The sequence below is a fragment of the Gopherus evgoodei genome, chromosome 9, assembly GCF_007399415.2.
Source record: "Gopherus evgoodei ecotype Sinaloan lineage chromosome 9, rGopEvg1_v1.p, whole genome shotgun sequence".
NCBI lineage: Eukaryota > Metazoa > Chordata > Testudines > Testudinidae > Gopherus > Gopherus evgoodei.
In genome coordinates, this window is record NC_044330.1 from 86,516,355 (window position 1) to 86,530,710 (window position 14,356).

The following is a 14,356-nucleotide window of genomic DNA, read 5'->3' on the forward strand; positions in this document are numbered from 1 at the left end:
CTCATTAATCCTTTGAAAAGTTGGCAGAAGCCCATGCAATCTTCCCTGGAGCTTCAGCCCTGAACTCGGCACTAGGCAGGCAAACACAGGAGGAAGCCATTTTCAACCATTTTGTAAATGATTGGTCAATGCACAGATTCTATAGCTTATCTGGGGCTCCACAGCGACCAGACTCAATGTTATAGGAGGAAGAGAGAGGCTGGTGGGAGCGGGTGGCTATTCTCTGTAGCACCATTCCCTCTTCCTGAGACAGCAGGTAAGTGGATGCTAACCCTGTCAGGATCACTTTACCTCTTGTCCTCCTGCTTTGTGAAACCCAAGGATCAGGAGCCCTGTTTAGCATAGCTGCATCCCCCTGCTGCTTCTGCTGGGCTCAGACTCCCAAGGAAGAAAGTTTAAGGAAATGCAGTGGGCCTGATTCTTCACTGCCTTGTTTCTGGTTTTGTCATTTCACCTGAGCAGAATGGGTGTGCAATGCTCTAACCTGGAATCTACCACTCACTTTGCATAGGTGTACATGATGACACAAGGCCCTGTGAATGAAAACACGATGCTCCTCAAATAGCTTTTTTTGTTTTAATATTTCAAATTGCCTATTTCTCACCATCAGCAGTAACAACAGACTTTTCCTTTATGATCCATTGTTTCACATTATATTGTGTCTTTTTAAATAAGAGAGGCTCCAGAATAGGGTGAGGGCACCAAAATAAGAACCTAGATAGCTAGCTGAGCCATCTATAGAACCACATTAGCAGGAGGTATTCAAATCATCAGCGAGTTAGCAAAGAACTAAACCTTTGACCTGGGAAATATGTTTGTACTCTGCTCAGTCAGTGAACGGTGAAAAATCTCTTATCTAGGACCACCAGGAATGCGCTTTTGAAGATACTTAACAGAAGTTAACTAAGTAATGAATTATATTGGTCCCTGGCTGATTTAGTGTTTTCATCCAGACATATCAATACATCGCTTTTCCCTGGAGGCTTAATCTCGCCAATTATCCTTCCTTTGGTCCATGGTATTGATTTAACAGATGTTTGTTTGATATATTTTCATATTTATCAGAAAACAGAAATTCCTATAGATTTTATTTATGTATTTAGTGTGTGCATAGTCATCTAGCCAAGCAATGGCATCTTCAGTGGCGTGATGCAGTTCTTCCAGGCTACTGCTGAACCAAGCCAGCAGGCATTCATCGAGAATGTGCATCATCGTCTGTGTTGTGCCGCAGCTGCGCAAAGGAAGTCCCAGGTTCTTAGCTTTAATGGCACATATCCTAAAAAAGAGTTTCTGAAAGTTCACAAAGTAAGTATTGTAATCATCTTAAACAGGGCTTATCTTAATCATCTTAAAATGGCGCTACCATTTAGGCGACCTAGGCAATGGCCTAGGGCGCCAGAATTTTGGGGGGGTGCTATTTTGCCGGGGGGGCGGCACACGGGTCCGGTGGACCTACCGCAGTCTTGCCAGCGGACGGTCGGCTGCTGGAAAGGCTCCGGTGGGTGTCAGAAACCCTGGCACCGCTCCTGATCTTAAATGGTGCATGTGTGTACCATTGCTCCCTACTGGATAGAATCAGAGCTGCTCTTCTGTGTGTCCTAGGCCATATTCTGTTAACAACTGGTAGGGATTCTCCTTTCGCTCAGACTGTCAGGGGCCTGTGATCTTAGAGCAGGAGGCTGAGTTTTAGCCCCAATGATAACATCAAATTCTGAGAGGCCTTGGTGCCAAAGCGGCCACAGATCTGTTTGTGGATTTTAGTGTGTTGGAGTTTAAGAAGCAAAGCATCTAGAATGCTCAGTCACTGGTTGTTAGATAAAGCATTCCGCAGCCATCTTCAGCAACATGTAGCGATTCACCTAGCATGTCACTACAAGTCCCAGCTCCTGTGTTCAAAACCCAGCAGGTTTGTAAGGTGGCCACCTCTGACATGTTAAGCCCATAAAGAACACCAGGTGAAATTCTCATCAGGAAGCGGTTTGTTAGTTTTTCTTCCTCTGAGTCTTTGGGCCCATCAGCTGGTTTTCTTTTGGAAGGTGTGTTTACTTTGCATGATTTAACTTCTCATAGAATTAATACTCAACCAGCAGCCCTTCCACTGGGCTAGAGGAGGTGCTGTCTTTTAGGCAAGAAGTAAACCCAAGCTCCATAACACTCCTTAAAGATCCCATGGGACTTTACACAACAACAGGGGATTATTCTCCATACCTTGGCCAAATTTTAATTAGGGAATGTTACACACTGCCTCCCAACCTTTCAGCTGGATACAATGGACTAGATCTTCAAGTGCACTTGTGCAGCACTTGGCATAGCTGATGGCTTGTGGGGAGGGGAAAGCACAGATGCCTTTCTCCCATTTCCCCATATTCCTTGATCCTAGGGGCAGGTAGGGTGGATACCCCAGCCTAAGGGCTCTAGCCCTAACCTTTACTGGCAGTAAAAGCCTGCTACTGCCGGGTCAGTATTGTTAAAGCACAGCCCACTTTAGTCCACTCCCTTGGAGTTCCCGACATCTCTCTGCAGGGAGATGCCCTCCACACCAAGTGGGCCCAGGACCAGATAGCTTTACTCTACTTGGAGGGGCAACTGCAGAAGGGGAATCTGCAGCTGACTGTTTTAGCCAGTTTTCCCTCTGGCACAAAGGGGACAGAGCACGGTCAAGGATCTGGCTCAATATTTTTCATATCTCCAAAGATGATGTAATTTCAGCTTCAGACAGTAGGAAAATATTTTAAAACCTTGGGCAATATATTTTGCTGCTGCTGCCCTCCAAGGCAATCTATATGTAATTATAACAACATGGGTACACAGCATGAGATCTGTAGTCTACCACTATTTAAAATTCTACTTTCAGGTTAAGTGCTATGAAATACCTACCAAGCTATATTTTTAATTAGATGGGATATATATTGTACAGATTATTGGCTTCCTCTCCTTCTGGGGCTTCTCTTAAAATCGATAGGAAGCTGCAACATTGTCAGGAACCCAGCTATATGATTGCTCCTCTCTATCCATCTTAGGTATTTACAGAGCTCCGAGCCCCTGAGTATCTAGGCATCTGCCAAATTCCAAAAAAGGTTATTTGAAATAAAATCCTCAGCACAGGACCATTGGAAGTGGCTGTGTTCTCCCTCTGACCTGCACAAGCGACCAGTCATTCAATGGCTGAAACACAAGGTCACATTGTTGATGTAAAAGCAGCAAAGAATCCTGTGGCACCTTATAGACTAACAGACGTTTTGGAGCATGAGCTTTCGTGGGTGAATACGCACTTCCTCATGCATCTGAGGAAGTGGGTATTCACCCACGAAAGCTCATGCTCCAAAACGTCTGTTAGTTTATAAGGTGCCACAGGATTCTTTGCTGCTTTTACAGATCCAGACTAACACGGCTACCCCTCTGATTGTTGATGTACGAAGTCATTATCTAGGGCCCAGTTTATTTGCAGGATTATCCTCCTGTGTCTAGGGGTGAGCTGGAGCCGGTTTGCACGGGTTCGAACGAACCGGGTGTTAAATTTTGAAGCGATTTTAGAACCGCTTGTTAACTGGCTTTCCCGCAAGATAAGCTTTGATGGTCTTGGGCTGGGAAGCATGTAGTTCCTCCTCCAGGCCACCAGGGGGCGCTGCGTTGCATCGCAGGAGCCATGTGGCCTGTCTCCTGGCCCTGCTGCTGCAGCTGTTGCTGCTCCTTGGACCTCTGGCCATGGGGCTCCTGCTGCTACCTGGTGAGTCCCCGGCTGCGTCCTGATGCTCGGGCTGCTCCCAGCCATTCTCCTCCTGTGAGTACCTGCCCCTGGCACAGCCCCTCCTGCAGCCAGCCCCTGTCTTCACCCCCTGCCCGCAGCCAGCCCGTGTCACACTCCCTGCCTCCAGCTAGCCCTGCCCCACACCCCTGTCTGCAGCCAGCCCCATGTCCACTGGTGCCCTGCAGTTCTCAAGGCAGTAACCCTGCACATCTGCTTCAATGAGAGGGTGCAGGGAGCAGCTGGGATCCCACATGTGCACACCTAGGGTGACCAGACAGCAAGTGTGAAAAATTGGGACGGGGTGAGGGGTGATAGGAGCCTGTATAAGAAAAAGAACCAAAAATTGAGACTGTCCCTATAAAATTGGGACATCTGGTCACCCTAGCACACCCCAAAGGAGTGGCAGGGACCCACGCATGTGAAATGGAGCTCATTTTTAGTTCAGGCCCATCTTTTTTAAAAAGAACTTTAGGTAGGGTTAACATACATCTGTATTTTCCTGGACATGTCAGGCTTTTCAGTTCTTAAATCGCTGTCTGGTCTGAATTTTTAAAATTTAAAAATTCCTCCCGGGAAAATACGGATGTATGGTAACCCTACTAGTACAAAAAATACATGCTGTGGCACATCCCTTAAATCAGAACTTTTTATAGGGAACCGGTTGTTAAGATTTTAGCAGCTCATCACTACCTGTGTCCCACAATATAATGGAGAACACTCGGATTATACTTGTGTTTTGGGCCGAAGCTCACGCTGTATCACACAACAGCAAGTCACTTTGGGAAACTTTCTTCATGAAGATGTCCATAAGAGGCCTTCTATTGCTGATCAGCTAGCTAATCGCTCTTTCTGTTTGCATCACTTTTTCCAATACCACTTAATGTCACCTACCTTTCTGCATTGATAACCAATGGCTTTTAATGCACTAGGTGGGATAAACCATCTACTTACAAACTACCAGACCTACTGTGAAAACTGTCTAAAGGGACTGACAAAAAATTAGCTTTGTAACAGAGGCAGATTTTCTACTGCAAGTGAAGCAGAACTGTGTAAAGTAAGGTAGGGGATTCTCTAGTGTGTTCAAATACGATGAGAAGATGCCTTATAAGGGTGGTCTTTTATATAGCTAGACAGCTACCAGTGCACCTTGCTGCCTGAGGTACAATAGTTTAGCATTTTAGAAATCCATACACCACTCCTATCAAATAGAGAGAGGAAAAAAAACTTCCACAAGTGCAGATGCCTCGCTCAGTGATAGGAGTCTTTTCACAATTTATTCAGTTAACTCCTTGCAGAAACTCTTTCCCACTGGAAAAGCTTGGTGTGGAGATTGTGAGCGTTTTAGTTCAAACCTTGAGCATGGTCACTGCATACCAAACTGCAAAATAAATTTGTTCAGATTATTGTACGTATAAAAATTCTCAAGGTGAGCATGTTTATTCCTATTAAAACCAATGATATAATTTCCAAAGCATCACGAAGGGCTTCACTTGTAGTGCAGTATTTTCATTTGATAACTTACCTAAATTGAAAGGTAGTATGGTCTCAATAGAGGACTGAGAGCCAGGAACTGCTGAGTTCTAATTGGGAATCTGAAACCGACCCTCTACCTGGCAAGTCACTTAAGATCCAATTTTCATAAGTAGGTTCTCATTTTGGGTGTCTCCATTTTTGTGTGTCCTGTCTGAGACACCTGGCACCTGACTTTCAGAGGCACAGGGCACGCACAGCTCCCATTCACTTCTGCTGGAGTTGTGAGTGCTCAGCATCTGTGAAAATCTGACCCCAGGCATTTCAAATTGGACATCCAAAAATGGAGACCCCCAAATATCAGTGGCTACTTCTGAAAATTTGGTCCTTGATCTCTCTGCCTGACTTTCCCCATCTGTTAAATGGGGATACAGATATTAACAGTGGTCATCATTAACAGATCAGCATTTGCCATCAGTTACAACAGGCTGAACTCCCCCATTTTCCCTTGTGTGTAGGGACGGAAATAAGCGTGATCTGTTTGCACATGTTGATTTTTTTTTTTTTTTTAAATAGTGACCGCTGTGCTTAACAGGAATTTTGTAAGGAATACTTAATGTCTGCCCCAGAGCATAAGAGCTGATTGGCGAGTAAGGAGGGGGCTTGGCAGAGCTCCTCCACTGGCACAGGAGCCATTAATGTTCTTATGTCAGTGGCACAAAACTAGCAGCTCGAAATAGTTTCAGGGCCAGGGACTCAATCTGGAAGCAGAGAAGGGAATCTGGCAATAAAGTATCATATAAGCCCTAAGTACATTCAACTCCTCTTACTACACTCTGTACTACAGAACGGGTCAGCTCCCTTGATTGATACGCACAAAACAATCTACTGTTAAAAAAAAAAAGTTTGCAATTCATAGATTCGTAGAAGTGTAGGACTGGAAGGACCTTGCCACTGCCATTATTCTAACACTCTGGAGCATATTCTTCTTCCATGCATTGCTCTCTCTCTCTTTCTTTCTTTCCATTGTTGCGCATGTGTAGCAGACATGAAAATTATGTCTTCAGGTGAAAGATTTATTTGATAGCCAGAGAATGTGAGCGAACCACACAGGGAAATTAAGAAAACCTAGTTTAATGCAGTTAATTGAAAATTATCCATGAAATCTTAGGAGAAATGTCTTTACTTTTATCTACTCATTTTTTTTAAAGAGGCACAACCCTCCCTCTCTCCAAAAAAAAAAAACCAAAACAGCCCATTGAGCAGGTTCATTCTAGGTCTGCGAGGCAGAGATTTTTGACAAAAACAACATGAATTTGTTTCTAAATCTGCCTTTCCTTTCTCTTAACTTATCTCTGAGCGCCCGGTGTGATAGGATCACAGAAGTGGGCACTGCACAGATTTTTGGATTAATTTTCTCAATGATCAGGGCAGTAGCATATGCAAAGAATCTTAGGCTCTTCCAGTGGAAGCTTATCGTGCAGGCTCTTTATGTAATAGCCTGTTTGGAATCCCGATTAGAAGGTGCTGTTTATATTGAGGAGATGAAGGGGATGGAAAGAAAAGCTTAAAAGATGAGCCTGGCATCTGTCATAAAGTCAATGGCAAGTAAGAGATGGGCTTGAACACCATTGATGTTTTTTACTGGGGAAAGGGGGTAACCAATTGTAGAGAGAGAAACTGTTTTCCCCTTATACAAATACCAATCATATACTTTCACTCCGAATGGCTTGCATTATAGATCGAGACAGCAAAACACGAAAGAACAAAAGTAAAGTCTCCCTTAGAGAGCGTGTAGTGTGACAGTCTGTATTGAACAGATTACAAAACAGCAGCTAGCATGTCTGCAAACAGCAGAGTCCTTTGAGGTTAAAGGGGAATGTAACAGGGTGGTCACAGTTGAAAGACTGGGGCTTGCCAGCTCTGATTCAGAATGAGCCATACAAGGGAGAGAACAGAGAGCTTCCCCTATAAAGAGCTGCAGGAGGTTGCAATGAAGCAGGGGGGGTGTTGAGTTTTGGCCAGGTAAAGACTGGGAGTACTGGGCCCAGTTCCTACTAGAGACCCTGAGTGGGAGACAGGGTTGGGGGCCTGGAAGTCATAGGGCTGAGTTCCAGCCTGGTAAGGCCTGAAAGACTTTGCAATGGGAAGAGGGGCTGGAGACTCCCTCCCTAAAGGAAGAGAGCAACTAAAGTGGGGTTGTGCTTATGCACAAATAAATTTGTTCGTTTCTAAGGTGCTACAAGGACTCCTCATTGTTTTTGCTGATACAGACTAACATGGCTGATACTCTGAAACCTCAACTGGGGTTGGCACCTGGATGTAAAGACTCAATAAATAAGACCCCAGGAGGGGAATGTTTTAATTGCCTGTGGATAGTAAATTATTCAGGGGCCCTGCAGAGGAGAGAAATGGGTAGCAGGGCACCACCGAGTGAACTCTGGCCAGGAGGGGTTCCTAAGTGAATGTCCACCCTAGTACAGTGCATTCTAGAGAACCCCAGGTGTGACAGTTACGTGGCTGCACACAATCTAAGGGCTATTTGTGAAGTTCAGATCTGGATCCAAACTTCTCCAAAACTTGGGATCTATTTGGGTCAGAAGACCCCTCTCTAGGCTGAAACAATTATCCACAGAGGCTCTCCAGCTCTAGTGGCATGTCCATGAGACTAATATTGGATCCTGGTGCTATCTCACCCACAGTGTTCCCCAGATACCTAAAGATGAAGTACAAAGGAACTGGAATTATCAGCCATGTCAGATGGAGTTTAGCCCATGCTCTCAAACATTGTTAATCTATCAGGTGGTCTGAGTGAAAACCGCTTGGATTAAGTACAGCCAAAGAGAAAGTTCTGGGTTTGTACAGAACCTAGCAAAAAGAGTTCCAGTCCATAACTGGGGCTCCTAGAGCTTGCAGCAGCAGAAATAATAATAAACATGGACTGTGTTGCATTTCTGGACTTTAGAATTTTAGTGGCAGATAGATGCCATCAAAAGGAATGGATTTGACAAAATAAAAACCTGGCTTAGTAAAATGCAGCATCATTATCTCTGTGTATGGCAGCTTCAGGCTCAGACATTTCTGTTCAGGCAGTGGACACCTGAACAGTTCTGGAGAAAGAGATGGGTGTGGTGTCTGCCCACAGAAATAATCAGCAATTGAAACTATAGTGAGAGAGCCATTCACTCCATCAACTTGGGTTCTGATGTTTATCAGTCCATCCCAACAAATCCCATATCAGTACATAGATGGCAGTCTCTTCAGCCTATGAAGTCCCATTTATTTTAGTGGAAACTCACTCTATTAGCTCAGCTTGCGGTCTCTGTCCAGCCCCATTTGTACTACAGATAGAACCATGTCAATTGTAACCAATCTCTGATGCAGGTCTACAGCAAGCAGAGTCCAGCACCTAGTCACAGAAGCAGGGCTCCTGGCTATGTCAGCCTGTCCATGCCTACTGCACTGCACTGCCGTGTTTGCATCAGGGTATTCTGGTGAAAACTGGGCAGCTATCCCATGGTGCTTTGAGGTCAGAGGTCTGGGGGTATTTTTCCACATGGGGCAAATCCTTTGGGATGTACTTCTGCACAGACATGTAGGAGGCAAGAATACTGCCTAATCCAGTTACAGAGGCATGGTTAGGTGATGACCTTCAGCAGAAGCATAGTGTGAGAACCTGATCCAACCTGACATTTACCATGTTCATGAGCAGTGTTAACCTATGGACCAGGTCTACATTAGATGCTTTTGCTGGTATAGTTATGCTGATTAGGGGCATGGGGGGGGGTGTGTATGACATTCTGATACTGTCAAACACCTTAGGCTTCATGCAATTATGCCAGCATAAAAGTCTTTTTGCTGGTATTATTTATTTTGCTCTGGGAACCAGTACAAGCTACGCTGGCAAAAGCACTCTTTTGCCAGTATAAGCTGCATCTGCACTAGGATGGGGTGCCAGCATAGTTATGCTGGCAAACCTTCTCTAGTGTAGAATAGGCCTTGTTTAGGAGCCACCTGTCATACTACTATAACCAAGTTAGGTGACCCAGCTGCAACACAGTTAAAAGTTGTGGTGTAGGTGGGACTTAAACAGCATTAAAAAGATGTGACTAGGTCTGATTTACACTACAGCTTTTAAATATATTGTAACCAGGTCTGCTGTATTTCAGAAAGGGCCTTAGGAACCGGGTGCCATAGGTGCTGACTCCATAGGCGTTCAAGGGCTGGAGCACACATAAGGAAAAAAATTAATGGGCGCTTAGTCACTGGCAGCCAGCTCCTCCCACCCCACAGCACCTCCTGCCCACTGGCTCCACCTGTCAACCCCCCCTACCCAGTGCCTTCTGCCTCCTATGATCAGCTGTTTTGCAGGGGGCAGGAGGTGCTAGGAGTGAGGGGGGATGGGGTGCTCGGGGGAGGGGATGGAACTGGGAGGGAGGAGGTGGGGCAGGGATAGGGGTTTGGGAGAAGGGATGGAGTAGGGGCAAGGCCTGGGGTTGAGCAGTGGTTGAGCACCCTCGGGCAAAGGAAAAAGCCAGCGCCTGTGCCAGATGCCACGTTGTCTCTGAGCGCAGACTATGTATTGTTACCGCTTCATTCAGAGTTGATAAAAGTCTGTAGTGCTGATGAGTTTTCCCACTCTGATGGCCCTTGACCCTTTGCCAGAAAACCTGGTGCTGATGAAAACTGAATCAAGGCAGCTTTCCCTGAAAAATAAGGGAGATGTCTCATTTCAGCTGATGTTTGAACCGACTTGATTGAGACAAATTGTTGCAGATGGTACCCCTTTGAAACACTGAATGTAAAAATAAAAAGAAAGATATGGCATCAGCAGCATTGAGCTCTGCTGCTTTACTATGTGACATTTGAAAAACTGTAGTAATGATGAATAAAAGTGAAGCCATCAAAAAATAATAAGTAAACTGCAAACAACTTAATACTAGGCAGATACCAATAGCTATTTATAGCAAGTAGAATTTGTTATACTGTTTATACCAGTAAGGAGGGTGCTCTCTAGTCTTTAGAATACGGAACCAGGACTCCTGGTTTCTCTTCCCAGTTCTGCCACTGACATCCTGTGTGATCTTGGGAGAGTGACTTAACCTCTCTGGATCTCAGTTTCTCCAATTTTAAAATGTTGATAATACTTACCTCCCACTCAGGAGTTCGTGGGGTTGGTTACCCCACTCCTGCCCTGAAGGGCTTAAAACAGCCCTGGGAGAGGGCTGTGGTAGGGGAAAGGCTGGGCTGATTGAAAAGCAGTCACAGCTGTGGCTGGCTTAATGTGGGCCCAGCTGGCCCTTATAAGAAGGCTATGAGCTAGAGGTCTAAGGGGAGTGTCTAGGCTGGGAGAGAGCAGAGCCTGCCTGCAGCAAGGGTACTGAGAGTGAAGAGTGAAGCAGGGCTGGGAGAGCCAGAGGAGCAGGGGTACTCCAGGCTGGCAACTCCCCAGGCTGCAGGGCCTAGTCCAAGGCCCAGGGAGGTAGAGGAAGGCAGCAGGTCAGAACCCCCTTGCCTCTGATGAGTGGCTTTTACACTGCAGTCTGCCCCAGGGAGTGGGGGCTTGGTGATGACTGGCAGTAGCCCAGACTCAGGCAAGGCGGAGATTAGAGTGTTAGGGGTTTCCAGAGAATGGAGACGCATAACAACTGATGGGGGTATTCCCAGGGGGCAGCCTGGGTAAAGGGGCACCGGGGTCCAGGAGTGACACGGGGGCCTGCAGAGGGTGCTCTGGAGATGCTAATTCCCTGGGTGACCAGCAGGAGGCACCGCAGGGGTGAGTCCTGCACCTTTACATGGGGTTTGGAAGCATTGTGAAACCTTTGGATTATAGGTGTGAAAATGAAACTTAATATTATAGGTTTTACTAATAAAGACTTGATTGGTTAGTGCCCTGCATTGTTTCTGTACCATGTCTGAATACCCAAAAGGAATGAGTTTGTTATACAATGTGGATTTACATGGCTGCACACAGAATTGCACTGGCTTATTTTTAAACTAATTTAGTGAAAATGGTGCAATAAGCTGAGACTTGGTCTATGCTAAAAATTTAGGTTAACTCAGCTACAGTGCTCAGAGGAGTGAAAAATCCGCATAACTGAGGGTATGTCTACACTTACGGTTTTGCAGCGCTGGTAGTTACAGCTGTGTTAGTACAGCTGTATAGGGCCAGCGCTGCAGAGTGGCCACACTTACAGCAACCAGCGCTGCAGTGTGGCCACATTTAACAGCACTTGCAGTGCTGTTGGGAGTGGTGCATTGTGGGCAGCTATCCCACAGAGCACCTCGTCCCATTTCGGCGCTGTGGCTTGTGGGAAGGGGAAGGAAGTGTGCGGGTCTTTCCGCTTCCTCTTCCAACGCCCCGTGGTGCTTTGGTACACATTCCGAGCAGTGTGGCGGCATTGTGATTGTACAGCGCTTTTTCTGCGATTTTTGTTATAAATGGATCCTGAGCAGCTGACGACCTTATTGATGAATGTTGCCAGCACATCGCGCTTGGCAGTGGAGCTATTCCTTCAGCTGCAAAATGAGAGTGAGAGTGAGAGTGACAGTGAGAGTGCCAGTGACAGTGAGGAGTCAGATGATGATATTGAATCGCCTCACTGTGAAGACAGTTAATTGCTTGTAGTAGTAACAGACGTGCTCAGCTCCAGGGACCGGCGCGTTTGGGCTCGGGAAACCAGCACTCAGTGGTGGGATCAAATCGTCCTGCAATCCTGGGATGACGAGCAGTGGCTGCAGAACTTTCGGATGAGAAAACCCACTTTCATGGCACCGTGTGCTGAGCTCGCCCCTGCCCTGTGGCGCAGGGACACGAGATTGAGAGCTGCCCTGCCAGTGGAGAAGTGGGTGGCTATTGCAATCTGGAAGCTGGCAACTCCAGACTGCTTCAGATCGGTGGCGAACCAGTTTGGAGTGGGAAAGTCGACCGTTGGAATGGTGCTGATGCAAGTTTGCACAGCCATTAATCGCACCCTGCTAAGAAGAACCGTGACTCTTGGGAACGTGCAGGACATTGTGGATGGCTTTGCAGAAATGGGGTTCCCCTAACTGTGGAGGTGCAATAGATGGGACGCATATTCCTATTCTGTCACCACCCCACCTGGCATCAGAGTACGTTAATCGCAAGGGGTATTTCTCCGTGGTTCTGCAAGCGCTTGTGGATCACCGTGGGCATTTCACTGACATTTACTCAGGATGGCCTGGAAAGGTGCACGATGCATGCATCTTTAGGAACAGTTCCCTGTTCAGGAGGCTGAGGGCCGGGACTTTTTTCCCAGACCGCAAGATAACAGTAGGGGACGTCGAAATGCCCACTGTGATCCTTGGAGACCCTGCTTACCCCTTAATGCCCTGGCTCATGAAACCATATACAGGGAAGCTTGACAGGAGCAAGGACCGGTTCAACTACAGGCTGAGCTGGTGCAGAATGACTGTGGAGTGTGCCTTTGGCCGTTTGAAAGCACGCTGGCGCTGTCTTTATGGGAAGCTAGATTTGGTGGAAAGCAGCATCACCGCTGTTATATCCACGTGCTGTACCCTCCATAATATTTGTGAACGGAAGGGTGAAAGATTCAGTGAGGAATGGACCTCCGAGGTTCAACGCCTAGAGGATGAGTTTGCTCAGCCAGAGAGCAGGGCTAATAGGGAGGCCCAGGAAAGGGCTTCCAGGATTAGGGATGCTTTAAGGGAGCAATTTGATGCTGAGAGCCAACAGTAATGTTTGAGGCATTTGATGTGCTTTGCTTTACCTTGCTGTATAATATTTACCATTTCCAGCAACAATATAATGTAGTGAAATAGAAAAAAAGAACTTTATTCAACATACAGTACATAACAGGCAAGGGGTTGGGGTGGTGGACTGTAGATTCTCAGGTTTTAATATGTCCTATTTTGATCACTATTCAATGTCTGCTGCAATTCAGGATTACTATGCTGCAGAATAATGGGGGTGGAGTGAACAGGGTAAGAATTATAGTTCTCAGCGCTGGTAGGTGATCTTACAGGTGTTGGGTGCAGCTGGGGATAATAAGGAACTGGCTGCTGGAGAAAGTTGTTTTATGGAAATACTGGGGAACAAGGAAGAGGGCTTTGGGAGGGCTGTAGGTTACCACGGTACATATTTGTCTGCATGGCTACAATAGACTCGAAAGACTCAGTTTGGCGAGCCAGGAGGCTTATCATCTGCTTTGTGGTTTTTTTGGAAGACAGTTCCTTTCTCCTGCTTTCTGTTTGCCTCCATTCATGTACACTGCTTCTCCATTCATAGGTCTTCTCTCTCCATTCCTCTGTCTTCCTACTTTCTCTGTTGTAGTGGCTCATAACAGATTTCATCAATTCCTCTTTTGATTTTCTAGGATTCCGTCTCAAGTTCTGCAGCCTACGTGAGGCCGGTGATCCGGCTGCAGTAGTCAAGGTCACTAGACAAAAGAGAGATAGAAACATGTAATACACAGAGGCTACATTGTTTATTATCACTTGGTGAAGGACTTTTTAGACTTTTGGTAGCATCCTTCTCACATACCTCACATAACACAGAGAGGGCAGGCAAGCTAAGTCATGGCGAGCAATGGGGTGAGTGGTTTTGCCCTGATTTCCCCTTGGGAGTGGGAATTGACCAGTGGGTCACTGGGGTTTATCAGCAATGGGTACAGGAGGTAGCTGGTGTCCTGAAAAGGGGACAGTAGTGAACAGGAAGGTGGTGAGCTAGCTGCTTGGGGGGGGGTGGGGTGGTCTATGGTCTGCATTCACGCTGTCCTGCTGGTGAGGGGGGGGGGAAGCAACGCAGTGCTGGATGCCTGCTTGGAGGGGGGGACGGGGAACACAGGAGCGCACCGCGGGGCTGGATGCCTGCTTGGAGGGGGAGACGGGGAACACCGGAGCGCACCACGGGGCTGGATGCCTGTTTGGAGGGGAGGACGGGGAACACCGGAGCACACCGCGGGGCTGGATGCCTGCTTGGAGGGGGGGGTGGGGAACACAGGAGCACACCGCGGGGCTGGATGCCTGCTTGGAGGGGGGGGTGGGGAACACAGGAGCACACCGCGGGGCTGGATGCCTGCTTGGAGGGGGAGACGGGGAACACCGGAGCGCACCGCGGGGCTGGATGCCTGTTTGGAGGGGAGGACGGGGAACACC

The 14,356-nt window shown here is 47.0% G+C and overlaps 1 long non-coding RNA gene across 1 annotated transcript in view; it reads left to right on the forward strand.

Annotated features, from left to right (window-relative positions):
- The first annotated feature begins 3,694 nt into the window (after positions 1 to 3,694).
- Positions 3,695 to 14,356, forward strand: part of LOC115657914 — a 29,744-nt gene continuing 19,082 nt past the window's right edge. Inside the window, exons 1-2 of the long non-coding RNA XR_004002091.1 lie at positions 3,695 to 3,781; positions 4,678 to 4,807. This is a non-coding gene — a long non-coding RNA (uncharacterized LOC115657914). The remainder of the gene's footprint in view (positions 3,782 to 4,677; positions 4,808 to 14,356) is intronic.